The sequence below is a fragment of the Equus przewalskii genome, chromosome 13 (genome assembly GCF_037783145.1).
Source record: "Equus przewalskii isolate Varuska chromosome 13, EquPr2, whole genome shotgun sequence".
Taxonomy (NCBI): Eukaryota; Metazoa; Chordata; class Mammalia; order Perissodactyla; family Equidae; genus Equus; species Equus przewalskii.
In genome coordinates this window covers 22,425,093-22,439,803 of record NC_091843.1, presented here as the reverse complement: position 1 = coordinate 22,439,803, position 14,711 = coordinate 22,425,093, and the positions used below count along the sequence as shown (strand labels likewise).

Sequence of the window (14,711 nt, the reverse complement as noted above, 5' to 3'; positions counted from 1 at the left end):
CTGGTGCCAGAGTGATCAAGGACACTCTGAGGTCTGTGTGCCTGAGATCCTGGGCCTCAGTTTCTCCTCCTGTACAATGATGAAGTTGAATTAGCCCAGTGCTACAAACTAAGATGTCAATAGGGACCAAATGGGTGAATCATGAATAAAGCACGCCAGGTTTGTTTCAAAATGGTATCCATCTGAAACTGTTTTCTTTCCACAAAGACACTCTTTGTTTGGATGTTAAATACAAAGAAATTGCCCTCACATCTGAGTATAATTTGCTCTCTCTCATCTTTCTGGAAAAAACAAGATCTCTCAGTCTATCTTGTATTCTACTTTTGATAGAAACATATTTACAACAAATATTACAGCAAACTCTCCGTGGTAGTGATGGCTCTCCCTTGGTCCTGATGTTGAGGAGACTTTAGAGGTGATGAGAACCATGGTGAACCCTTGAAAGGGCAACTGATACTGAGATTGTTGCCACAGGACCCAGGGTTATCAAAATCTTTAGATCCTCTAAGAGAAGCCAGGAAATTTGGATTTTTGTCTGTAATTTCCCAATTTTTGAATGTTAGTGTCTCCTTCAAATTAAAAACTCTGTGCATCAAACAAACCTCTTCTTTGGGCTTATTTTGATTTGCAGGCCACCAGTTTGCCAACTTGGAATAACAAAACTCCCAAAAGCCTTTCCAGAGTTAATATGCTATGGTTCATACTTACGACTTCTAAGAACCTCTCTCCCCACACTCTCACTTTCTGATCCGCATTTAGACAGTCTCATAAAGCCTTGTCCAGAACCACAGCTCTATTACCATCAGCCCTGTTGTTCTGGACCTCATCCCTAACCTGAGGTAGGCTCTCTGCCAGGTCAGTTACTTGGCCTTAAGTCCTAAGAAACTCTGAGATCCAAAAGGAACTGGTCATGAAATAAGACATCACTCTTCTACCAAAGAATTATAACTTCAAGCCAAAAGGAAAAGGCATCAGAAACTATGGAAAGCCTAAGTCATGGGTATTGTGCTAACTCATGTGTAGGATGCGTTACTGCAATGTCAGAATCAATTGAATTGTTTGATGGGATGTCATGGGCCACTGGAGGGACAGAGCTCCCCTAATCTACTGCTCCCAACAATCCTTTTGCTCTTGCCGTCTGGGCTACCTGTGTCTCAGACCGTTTCTCCGATGGCCATCCCACTTTGTACCTTGGAAGGATTATAGTATTCTGAGACTGAATGTTCCACCTGTAATTTATAGGTGTGAGGAGGAGTCACAAGTCACCTGGGTCCCTTTTGTATTTATTTTATTTATCAGATATGAGATCCTGACAAAAATTTCATTTCAGATAAAGTAATGACGGAAGATGAAATACTATTTCTTCTCTTTTGTCTTTAAAAAGAAACATCTTAATGGTTATAGAACGGGGCAAATTGCTTATTTGGCTCTGATGCTGGAGGATGGATCATGAAGTTTCTCCGTTGTAAATGGATCACAGATGATATCAGTAATAATTATAAAACAGTTAACAGTTATGGAATACAATCATATTCCTGGAACCAAGCTAAGTACTTCACGTGCTCACGTCTCATGATCTTCAGAATAACCCTAAATATAAGCACCATTATTGTTCCCATTCTGTAGGTCAGGAAAGTGAAGCTTGGAGAGGTGGTGACTTTCTATGTAGTCACTTAGTGGTGGAATCAAAACTATACTTGTCACCTCTCCCCTCCCATAAATAAAAAGTGTTAGGTATAGAAGTTTTACTCAGGATACAGAATTTATAGAATACATAACAGCATCATAAGTGAAATGATGAATGGTATTTATTGCTTTGTGACAGAGCCATGTAAATATCTGGCTATTAACATTTTCCCTGGGCACCTCTTTCTGGAAGGCTGAGAGACTGATCTTTTCCATAGCAGGCTTTAAGGACTGAACAGTTACTTCACTAGCTAACTGGGGAGCTTTGGATCAGCTATACCTAGAAATGAGACATCCAGGGACTGGCTTCAAGACACTGTCTCATTCTGCATCTCTAAAATGTTTTGTTCTAGTAATTACGGGAATCTATTCTGTAAAGTCATTTTCCAACTTTTCTTAAGTGATACTGTAAAAAGGATTTTAAAATAATTCAAATTAGCAGAATACAATTTGCCAGCAAAATAGGAGGCCTTTGTAACAGTAAATACGTACACTTGCCCACCTACTCATCCATCCATTCGTTCATGCAACAAATAGTTATTTTCTACTTTTCCATTATGTGTATATAACTTGTTATATACTCATCCAGTCCCTCACTTCTCTTACTTTTGATGGTCATATACCATCCTCCCTTTCTCCTTGTCTTGTGCAGCCTGGCACTAGGCTGGACACATGCCTTCCGTAGAAGTTGGCTGTAGTTATGACCATATATGATAGATCTGTCAACATATTCAGGGAGACTGTCCTTCTTCTCAACCCAAGACTCCGCTCAGCTTTGAAGTATCCTACTAGGCTTAGGGTCCCTCAGAGGCAGTGCAGTATAGAAGTTATATGATTGAGCTCTAGTACCAGCAAACTTGGGTTCAAATTCCACTCATATTAGCTATGTGATCTTGGACCTAGCCCTTAACTTCTCTGAGTCTCAATGTTCTCATCTGAAAAAGAGGGAGACAGCTGCCTTCTCAGTTGTAGAATTGCAAATGGAGAGAGAGTAGAAATTGCTGAGGACTTTCTTGTGAGGTTTGCTCACAGCCTGCAGTTCCAAGTACCAGTCAGTCATTTTGGTGGCAAACTTTCTTCCTTCTAACCTACAATACAGTAAGGAAGATTTTGGTTGGTGGATAAAGGAAATAACCATAGAGGAGATGACATCATCTTTTATGCCATAAATCACAGATCACCCTAAGACCACTTGACTCCTGACACCTCTTCCACCACATGCTTCCATGCTCAACAAACCGAAATGGGTCATCACCATGTTTAACCCACATCAATTTTTCCTAGATGATGTTCAAGAAGCTCATGCTCTGATTCCACCATATCCATCTGATTTTAAGTCTCACTAAAGATCATCAGTCTGACCTGCTAAGATTTCCCAGCATGTACCCTTTTAAAATTTTTTTTAATTGCAGTAACATTGGATTATAACATTGTATAGCTTTCGGATGTACATCATAATATATTTCAAATTCTGTGTAGATTATGTCATGTTTACCACCCAAAAACTAATTACAGTCCATCCCCTCACATGTGAGCCTAATCACCCCTTTTGCCCTCGGCCCCTTCCCCTGGGGTAATCACCAATCCAATCTCCATTGCTATGTGTTTTTTTGTCGTTGTTTTTATCTTCTACTTATGAGTGAGATCATACGGTATTTCACTTTTTCCCTCTGACTAATTTCGCTCAGCATAATATCCTCAAGGACCATCCATGTTGTCTCAAATGGCCGGATTTCATCATTGCTTATTTCCAAGTAGTACTCCATTGTGTATATATACCACATCTTCTTTATCCATTTGTCTGTTGATGGGCACTTGTGTTGCTTCCAAGTCTTGGCTATTGTGAATAATGCTGCAATGAACATAGGGGTGCATATATCTTTATCTGGCATGTACTCTTTATCAGGCCTCAGAGCTACTATTAATGGTGTTTCTGACATCTAGGATGCTCTTCTTTCTTCTCATTATTTGAATTTTGGACATCCCTCATGTTAAATTGAATTAGAGATGTATGCAAAAATTTAGCAGAGTGCTGCCTCATCATACAGTTTTAATAAATGTATTTTAATTTTTTCCTTAAGATCTAGCTCTTCTTTTTGTGACAATCCAAACCACATGACTCCCTCCTTTCTTTGGTCTGGAACAAGAAAATTATTTCAGGTACTTGTTGTAGGTGCAAAGCTTAGCAGTGGTAGTTTTCTTCTAGTCTTTCTTTTGTTACTGCCAAAATTCTAGTTCTAGACATTCTTGCCTAAACATAGCTCAACCTCTTAACTGCTCTCTTCACATCCAGTCTCTCCTCCTTTCCTCAACCCTTTTTTCCAACTGCCTGTGGAGTTATTTCCTTCCACTGAAAAGAAGACCCTGCTTTCCCCCTCAACTGGAAAGCCTTCTATGACACTGTCACTGCCTGCAGGATAAAGCTCACAAGCCTTCCCCAACATTTAGAGTCTGCAGTGTCTGCCCCTAAAGTGTCTTTCCAGCTTCCCTTCTTCTAAACATGCTATTTGCACCTTTTGCTAAAATCTTGCTGGAAAATGCAGTGGTCTCTGAAGAGCCCCATTTATTCTTTTTACCATCTCTTTCATTTTTATTTGTGTTATTCTTTTATTTGAATATCTTCTCTATGCCACCTCCTTTCTCTTTTTCCAATCATATCCACTTTGAAGGCCTTAGAGTGCACTTTATTTTCTCCACGAGCCTTTCGAATCTCACAGTCAGAATTAGCACCTCTTTTGTTCACGCTCTGATTCTACTCTACCTCATTGTAGCCTTTTGCGCACCTGTTAGATTGGAAATTTCTTTAGGGTCTAGGCTCTGCCTTATTTCTGTTTGTGTCACTTACAGCACCTACTACAGATCCTGATTAATTTTTTCGGGGTGGGGGGAGGAGGACTGTTGAAGGAAGGAAAGGTCTTCAATCAATGCCATTCAGACTGTGAACAGTTAATAAATGTGAGACGTGTGTAGCCACCGATTAGATCAGCAAGCAATAGGCTACATCAGTCCTTTTATGTCTCCTTAGAGATACACATTTATTAACTGTGCCCTTCAAAGGGGTGTAAACTTCAGAGAGTTCTTAGTGAATGTTTACAAGGCATGCAGTGGAGTCCAGAGGAATTACTTCACTCCTCGGTTCCTTTCCTCTCGCCTATCCTCCCGACTGCCTGCTGCACCCCCACCTCCCCAGCCCATGGGGTAGCCAGGGGCAAGCAGGAGACATCAAAAGCCTAGTGAATCCAGTATGCAGAAGAAGCTAACTTTTTAGCTTTTTGTCAGGGCAGATCCTGGGGGGAAGTGTTGCATATTATAAACAATGAGAAAGTCCAAGTAGTTGTGTGAATTACCGCAGCCTGGCCTCCGCTAAGTCTGATCTTGAAGAAATTGTGCAGAAAATGAGTAAGAAAAGCCATGGAAATGAAAAAGGTAACTTCTAATCCAAGGAATGCATGGGGGCCCAGCAGGAAAACTCATAGTTGTTGGAAAAATCTTCTAGGGACGTTGGTATTTAGTGCGAAGAATCATGGAAAAATTGAGGATCAGAAGTGTAGGGAGGGTGGTGGTTTATTTGTAACCTGTTATTGTTTTGGTGGATAATTTTGGGGTGTTTTCCAAGAGCATTGTGTAAACGAGCCCTGTCTTTTTGTGTTTTCTTTCCCCTGGATACTGCTCATTCTTCTGATCAATATGGGTGAGGCCCAAATCCATGCTGGTGCATTCCTAGCAGGCATTTAGTACAATGTGTTACTGTACCCTCCACCCTGGCAGAGTTGAACAGACTAAGGGTGAGCAACTGATGCAAGCTAGTTGAAGTTGGGATTTATCTAGAGTCAGCCTCTCCGGGTGGCTGAACATGGAACTTGAAGGCCACCAATGGCCATAGGCATCAATGTGGCCTCAGAACCAGAGGCAGATAGTCTACAGTAAGAGAAAGATGGAGATGACACTCAGAGATTAGAGAAGGACTGCCTAGAGCATCTTGGTGAGCTCCCACCTCCTTCCCCAAGTTTCCTCATAGCTTGCCCTGCCATGGCAATGAGCACTTCCGCCACTGGTAGCTCCTTCCTTTATATTCAGGCAAGACTTTATTTTCACAAAAGGAAAATATGCTCACGAAAACAACAACCTCATTTTGTCTAACATTAAGGAAATTATAGTGCTCAGTAGAAAGCTATGCAGCCATTAAAAACAATGTTTTCAAAAGATTTCTAATAATCTGAAGAGAAGCTTATGTTATAATATTGAGAAAAAAACAGACAAAAAATTGTGTATATATAGTATGAGCTTAACCACATTAAAACTCCCATAAAGCTTGTGTAAAAATGCATAGAAAAATATCCCCCCTAATATTAATAGTGGCTGTCTCTCTGTTATTTTATACTTTCTGATATTTTCATACATTTTTTCTACTAAGTATGTTTCTTCTTATAATAGAAAAGTCCAATTTTATTTGAAAACATATTTTTATATTGCCTAACTTTATATATTATGAGCTAAGCTTGGAATTTAAAACAAAATAACTGGAAGATCACAGAATGTTAATGTTGTAAGAAATCTTAGAAATTCTTTAGTCCAGGCTTTGTAAATATTTCTTTGGGGTCACAGATATCTTGAAAATCTGATGGAAATTTTGACTCTTTTTGCAGAATAAAATATGAGTGTAAAAATAAATCTTAGGTTGCTTTAGTTGCAAGTTATAGAAAACTCTATAACATAAGCTTAAACTATAAAGGAAGTTTGTTGATTCAAGTAACCAAAAAGCCCAGGAGTTCTTGCTCCAGGTGAGGCTTGATCTAGTAACCCAACAATGTGACAGAGGCCCAAGTATTTCTTCTCAATTTCCGCTCTTCTTTCCCTAGGTTCAACTTTATACTAAGGCTAATTCACCTTGGGGTCCCATGATGGTTGTCATAAGTTCCTTGGGTTTCACATTTGTTCATTTACCCCCAGCAGAAAAGAGAGTCTTTGCCTCAGCATTCCTGGCAAACATACTGTGATTCTCAACTTGACTGATCAAACTCAAGTTACATGCCCATCACAGAGTCAGTAGCTGTGACCAGGTTAATTGAACGTGCTAATGGGTTTAGCCTAGGTCGTGAGTTCCCCTCAGCCTTCCCCAAACCATATTTATCCCCCAATGGAAATCAGACAATGTCATGGTGTTCCTAGTTCATGCTTCCCTGAGATCTCAGGCTAGATTTTGTCTGTATGCTAAGGACAATAGAAAGGCACAGAGATTTGTAATCTTTCTAAATCACTCCCAGTGACACCCAGGTGGATGGATGAATGGAGTACGCAAAGTTTAGTGAAATGCTTTTGGTGAATGTGAAAAATGAGCACTGCTGAAGGTTAAGGGCAGTGAAACCTGACGAGAAAGCTCACCTTTGATGTTCTAGCTCCGAAACCTATTTATCTGGATGAAGTTCTGACTTGTCACCAAGCCCACTCTATTGTTTGCCAATGAGTTTACATGTAAGCCTCCTGGAGAGATGGGTTTGCTCCTTTTCCCAAATAGATAATAATAACAACAAACATATTAATGATGGTGATGATGATAGTGATAATAAATTTGTCAGCATGGACCATTTTGCCTATAGTAATAGAAAACCTGCTCAAATTAGCTTAAGAAGAAAAGCAGATATATTGGCTCACTTATCTAGCAAGTCCAGTCATTGCTGGAGCCAAGGTTCTGCATCTTCAGCTTGCAGTCAGCTCTACCCACAGTGTAGGCATGATCATCACTGGCAGGTCAAGACTGGTGATTCTAGTTTGTGTAACTCTCTGGATGATGGAACTGTTCATAGAGCTAGAGGGCTGGATTTGGGGAGAGGATTATGGATTTGGATGTGGACACGTTGACTTAGAGATGCTTTAGAGGCCTCAGGGAAGGTTCAAGGCCTCTCTAGGGAAGGAACGTTAAGCCAAGATTTGAAGGATGAGGTGACTCAGTGCAGGAGTGGCCAGAGGAAGAGGAGAGGCATTCTGGGCGAAGACCTCACTCAGGAATAGCACTTATGGCACGTGAGTAGCTGAAAGTAATGAACAACAGAGACAGTGGCGCAAGCTGGTGAGTGGGGGTAAGCAGAACCGAGCTTATGCAGAAATATTTAGGACACCACATCCCACAGCTTACAACCCTTGTAGAAAGAAAACCTCTTCCCTGGGAGCTCGGGCAGAGAGGATGACCACAATTAGACCCACTTAGGACACATCACCATGCCTGATGGTGGCAGGGGAATGGGATCCTTTTTTATTTTTTTCTTTTGGTGAGGAAGATTGGCCCTGAGCTAACATTTGTTGCCAATCCTCTTTTTTGTTTTCTCCCCAAAGCCCCAGTACATAGTTGTATATCCTAGTTGTAAGTCCTCCTAGTTCTTCTATGTGGGATGCCACCACAGCATGGCTTAATGAGCAGTGTGTAGGTCTGTGCCCAGGATCCAAACTTGTGAACCCCAGGCCACCAAAGCAGACCACGTGAGCTGAACCACTTGGCCATGGGGCCGACTCCCCAGAATGGAGTCCTTTGATTGGCTATCTCTAGGATTTGCTACTATCCCAGGGAGGTGAAGGTGGTGAGAGACTGACCAATATCTGTGTAAGAAAGACTAGTTCCATTATTTAAATAATAAAAATGTTACGCAATGTGGGACAGGGAAAACAAACGCAGAAACTAAACCTCAAAAATGTTTCATGAATTAATAATATTGATGATAATAATAATGGTTAACCATGCATTACATGTTATTGGTTGGTAATGATGTGCCAGAAACTATGATAAGCATTTTTATTATAGTATCTAATTTAAAACTCACAATGGCCTTTTGAATTAGTTGCTATTACTAGCAGTAGTAGTAGTATTCCCATTTTATGGAAGAGGAAACTGAGGCCCAAAGAGGTTAATTAACTGCCTGCGATAGCACAGCTGGTAAGTAGCAGCACCAGAACAAACACCCAGTCTAGTCTGTCTGATTGGGGAGGCAAGCTCTTAACCACTGTGTACCTGGTAACTTTCTTAGAAGGATTCTAAAATCTCTTTAGCTTAACTTTCAGCAAGATCTCCATGACATAAGCAAGGCTAGAGTGTAGGGGCAGTGAAAACATGGCACTCAGATCTATGACTGTCCCAGTTGCCATGCTGTGAACTTTTCACTGCAGTGGTGCTAAAACCACACTTCGCATGGGCTGCTCGCAGCCAACGACTGAGTGTGGCAAAGATACTAAGGCAGGCCTATTCCTGGGAGATGTGGGACTTCTCTGATGGGCAACTTTGGTTCAAGGACTCCCTACTGGCTTTGTCAAATTTCCTGGAATCGAAATGTAGTCTAAGGCTCTTCCACTCAACCTACCCCCCACCCACCCTTTTCTCCCCCTCCCTCCCTCTCTTCCCCCTCTGGTTCATAGGGGACAGAACTGCATGGTACTCTGAGAGCTCACCCAGCTTGGGGAAGATTGCTGCTGAGCTAACGTCTGTGCCAATCTTCCTCTATTTTGTATGTGGGACACTGCCACAGCATGGCTTAATGAGCAGTGTGTAGGTCCATGCCCAGGATGTGAACCCATGAACCCCTGGGCCGCCGAAGTGGAGTGCATGAACTTAACCACTATGCCATGGGGCTGGCCCCTCTCCTAGCCTTCTTTTCTTTTTTTAATGGTAAAACAAAATGCATTTTCGTAAGATATTAATTGTGTATCAATGCACTTAAACTACAATACTTCAAAACATTCTGCATAAAGAACTTACAGATCACATTTATTTAATAGCAAAATGTCTAGTTCTTTAAGAAAATGTTTGTAGCTTAAGAGCTTTCTACAATAAAATTTTCAAAACCAAAGAATGAAAATATTAAACAAATTACTGTACAGGACATCATAAACTTATTTATGTAACACAACAGGAAGCTCTTGTGCTAGAACCAGAATGGGGGGAAATCTAAATTAAACAAAAAACTCAGGGAATGGGTATTCACAAATTTCTGGTCAACTGACAGTTAATATTGTTAAGGACCCAGGGGGCTTTGAGCATCAAATTTTGTTTATAAAAATAAAAGCTTTCCCAAACATCAGAAGTATACTCTTCAACAATGCAAAGATATTTTTCCTTTACAATTCAGAATCCTGCTGTTCATGTGTGAAATATATGAACAATATCAGGTTAATTTCTTAAACTTAACTACCAACGTCACCCTTCAGATGCTGATTCTGTTGCATTTCCTCATAATTCTTTTTCCAAAGAGCCTAGGGCCTATGATGGGGAAGATATTGAAACACACAGATAAAAATTGGTCTTAGAGATACTTTATTCGTGAATAATTCAGCAAGCATTTATTGAAAGCCTACTACATTTCCAGGTCTAGAAAGAGCAAGACAAACACAGGCCTGCCTCCAGAGAGCTCCCCATCGAGAATACAGCAGGTTGAGCACTGGTTCTGATCACTATGAGCCTTCATTTCCTCTTTCAAGATTTGCGTAGATATTGATTCCCTCGATAAGGGCAAGTACGTCTCCCCTTACGCGTATCATTCTTTAGATTCTCATAAAGCAAACTTTGAAATCTGTGTTTTGACAAAACCTATACTTTGTTTTCTGTAACTGCCTTCTGCTCCTTGTGACAATGTCACTATTTTGTTTTCCCCTTCAGTTCTCCCCAACAGAGCCTCTGTAGTTTTCCTACCCAATTGGCGTTTCTGTGACACTTTGCCATAGCTTTCTGTTCCCCTTCACTGTTGGCTTTTGTTTCTTTCCTCCTTACCAGAAGCCCCGTCATCTGGGCTTCCCCATCTTCCCTTTCCTGGCTTCTTATTTGCTTGAGTGACTCATCTTAACAGTTCCTTAAAAGTTGAGTCTTCAGGAAGTATAATTAACCAGCATTTCCAATTAGCATTTCCTTAAGCTTTGTTGTGAACTTCCAATCTTTACAATCTCTCTTCCTGAACACTGTTTAGAAATATTATACTCAAAAAGACAATGGTTTCTTGAGGAACCCTGTTTTAAAGGATGTCTTAAAAGAGATTGATAAAGGAACGCGTAACTCAGCAAAGGATGCTCCCATTTTATTTTCAGTTCTCACCATTACAAGCATTGGATTCTGCAAGATCATAGATAAAACTCTTTGGTGTGGGATATCAATTTTACACATAAGGGCTAGATCAAAAAATTTAATTTCTGCCTCTTTGATATTAAATTAAGATTTGTATGAATACACGAAGTTTCAAACTTTAAAAAACCTAAATGATAAAAAGTTTAGATAAAGTACTCATTGATATGTCTATATCCCGTATCAAAAACAATATATAATTAAGAATTCAACTACTTTTAAGTCTGTAAGTCGGATGCTATGATGCAAACTGCCATGTACAATCCATAATTCTTTCAAATTTTTAACTTAAAGACAAATAGGAAGATTCAGGAAATTTGAGTTTTCCAAATGATCTCAGAAAGAATATTGGAAGCATCTTCCAGTTATAAAACACAGTTGGATAATCCATTTACCCCAAATGAACCACCTGTGTGCGTTGTGAGGTAGCAGTGAAACACTATGGTCTCCTGTGGTGGTGATGCCCTCGATGCTTACATGTTCCCTCTTCACATGAAGAGTGTGAATAACAAGAAGGGACGGAGAGTCAGCTTTCATTATTTCATCAACGATTGGTGTTTTCATAGTATTTTAAATGGCTGATTTCAGTTTTGCAACAATATCAATATTTAATCTGAAAGGTAATCCTATGCTCCAAGTACTGAATATTAGCAACTTCCAACATGATCTCTAGGAATAATTCGCAGTTCTGAACCATGCTTTAGAAACATTTCCGGCAGTCTGCACAGGATTTATTCCCATTCCATCATTGGTAATAATTGTGCTTGTTGCTGCAGGAACTTTAAATTCTTCTGCTGCAAACTTTAAGACTGTTGTGAAAGGGCTACGTTTGGGAACACGGAGTACTTTGTAAGGGAGCGGCAGATCCAACGTCAGAGTGATCTTAAAGGAAACCTTCCACATGGTGGAGCTGGTCTGGACAGAGACCCCGACTCTGCCAGGTAACCCTATTTCCTCCCCGGTGCCAGGGACCAACCCGCCCTGTTCCTCTCCCAGCCTCCTTTTACACTATCTTCATTTTCCTTCACAGAGGTTCTCCTTCATTAATTTCTTACAGGTCTGATAGATTGTATTAGTTTCCTAGGGTTCCCTTAACAAAGTCCCACAAACTGGGCGGCTTGAACAACATAAATTTAGTGTCTCACATTTCTGGAGACTAGAAATCAAACATCAAAGTTTTGGCAGGGTTGGTTCCCTCTGAGGGCTGTGAGGGAGAATCTGTTCCTGTTCCCTCCTAGCTTCTGGTAGCCTCAAGTGTTCCCTGAATTGTAGATAGTCTTCCCCCATGTCTTTACATCATCTTCTCTCTGTACGTGTGTCTTTGGTTCTGAATTACACCTATTTATAAGGACACAGTGAATTGGATTAGCTCCCACCCTAATGACCTCATCTTAACTTGATTATCTGCAAAGATCCTTCTTCCAAAGATGACTTTCATAGGTACTGGGTTAGGACTTGAACATCGTTTGGAGCACACAGTTCAACCCACAGCATCCATTTTTGTGTGTATTTCTTGGAGGACCTGGGCTAACACTCAAGGGAATTCAGAAATTTCAATAAGGCTATTTATATTTAAAACATGCATCCCTTCGAGAGTTACCATTTGGTCAAGGTGTATTTTTAAGGATGGAAAATCCTGTATTCTTTAAACTATAAAAAGTTCTAGACATATTTAAATTAATCTAATGGAAGATTATACTAATTAGATGCATTTAAAAATTTCATCAGAAATACCCCAGAATATTAATTTTAAAGTACAGTTATTTTGAGGAATGCCAGAGATAGGATAATTTAAATTTTCCTTAATTTTGAATAATTAGACTTTATTTGATTTAATTTTGCTTTTCACAAATTGTGCTCTGTGGAATACAAGCTTTCTGTGAAATAGATATCTAAAAAAGGGGGCAGTGTTGTTGGTCAGTTTTGTTTAGGAAGTAGAATATACTGGGTCTACTTCTTGGAGATGCACACATTCATTTGGCAAACATTTCCTGGGCATCTGTATGTGTCAGAGATTATGCTAAGTAGTGAGGATCCAGCAATGAAAAAGAAAGTGTCCATGTCCTTCTGGACCTGTGTCCTCGTGGGCCTTTTATTTAGAAAAGGGGCAATAATCAATAGATACGTAAGTAAATAAATGAACAAGGTGTGAAGGTAATAAAAGAGGTAATAGGATAAGGACAACTGGGAATGGCCATATGGATTTCAGATGGGGTGATGAGAGAGGCTTTCTGAAGGAATCGACATTTCAGTTGAAATCTGAAAGGTGAGAGGGAGGAGTCAACCATGCAAAGAGCTGAAAGAGTAGAGGGAACAGCAAGGGCAAAGAAAGCTTCTCAGGCCACGGTGGGTTTGGCTGGTGGGAGGGACTGAAGGTGGGAAAGCGTCGTTGGGACTTGGAGACTGGAGGTGAACGCGGTGGCTGGGGTGTGGGAGGGTCTGTGGGTGTCTAATAATGAGGGGTCTGGTAGGCAATGCTGAGGAGTTTGCATTTTGTGTTAAATGCAGTGCATTTAGGCGTGTCAAAGGCTCTGAGGGGTCCTACAGTAGAGCAGCCTGCTTGACTGGGCTTATGTCCAGTTTCCAAAACGTAATTGACCAAATTGCTCTGCTAGTCAATGATATCTGACAGAACAGTCGTGTCTCCCGGAGGACAGACACGGAGTTGCTGATTGTGAATTTGAGGTAGTTGCTGCTTTAGGAACACAAGCATCCCATGAAAGCAGGTCACTGGGAAACCAGCAGGTACAATAAAGTGAGATTTTAAAAAATGGAATGTTTACATTTCCCGTCTCTGAATTTAGGTTGCCTGAGTTCAAATCCCAGCTCCACTATTTAATGATTATATCCTTGTGGGCAAGATACTTACTCTGTCTGTGCCTCAGTTTTCTCACCTGTAAAATGGATTATTTCAGATGATTGCTAGGAAGATTAATTGCAAAAATACATGTAAAGTTCTTTGAACATGATAAGTACTCCATAAATATTATTATTGTTATTTTCATCATTAATAGCCTAAAAATGTCAACATTTTCACCAGAATAGTCAAGCTTTATTTCTCCATGTTAATGAGCTCATGCAGAAGAGATAAGATGTATTTGGGAAAATTTCTTTTTTATTGAGTAAACTTGTTAAAGCAAAAACATGTATATACGATTTTAACAAAATAATGGGAAATCTCATTTACACTTTACAGTAAAATAAATAAATGTCATTTGATTCTCAGTTTCTGCATTCCTTACCTCTGTTTTTCTTCGTTTTGCAGATCTCCCAAATATAAAATATAACCAAGTTGGGAAATTATATGCTCATTCAACATTCATTTGCCGGTCAATATTCAAGGGTCATTGCTGGTTCAGGCACGAATACAGATGTTTCTCTCTAAAGCAGTTCGTGAAGCCCTAAATGTTCCTTCATTCCATTTTCAGCAACAGAGAGTGACCACGCTCTTTCGTTGGTCACTTGCTGAGGATTCACGAGACTTCTGAGCGCTGCATCTTTGGAGCAGATGGGCTGCCTCGACCTAAATGAGCCTCACGTAAGAGACAGCAGGACCTAACCTGGTTGATAGCAAAGGTGAGAAGACGTCCAGATATATGAAATGATAGGAAAACCAGTCAAATAATCATGATTTTTCTACTTTTAAACAGAACCTGAGAATCATTGACATAATTTTGGTCCATTTAAGTTTTATTTTTTTAAACCTGCCTTGCCTAAGTGGATTTAATGGGGTTTATTTTTTTTTTTTCTCCTGACACTTATCAGCTTGGGAAAAAAGAAAACTTAATTGCAACATTTATGTATAATTTCTAGGTGATGAATGCTTGGGGAATTTTTACCTTGCAGACACAGCAAAACAAAAAAATCATATCACAATCAACATTTCTGGGTGAAATGAGAGATCTTCTCCCACATCCTGTGGGTGAGCATT

General features: G+C 40.1%; 1 pseudogene; it reads right to left on the bottom strand.

Annotated features, from left to right (window-relative positions):
• Positions 1-11,341: 11,341 nt before the first annotated feature.
• LOC103557458 (ubiquitin-fold modifier 1 pseudogene) lies at positions 11,342-11,705 on the bottom strand (annotated as a pseudogene).
• Between the last annotated feature and the right edge of the window lie 3,006 nt (positions 11,706-14,711).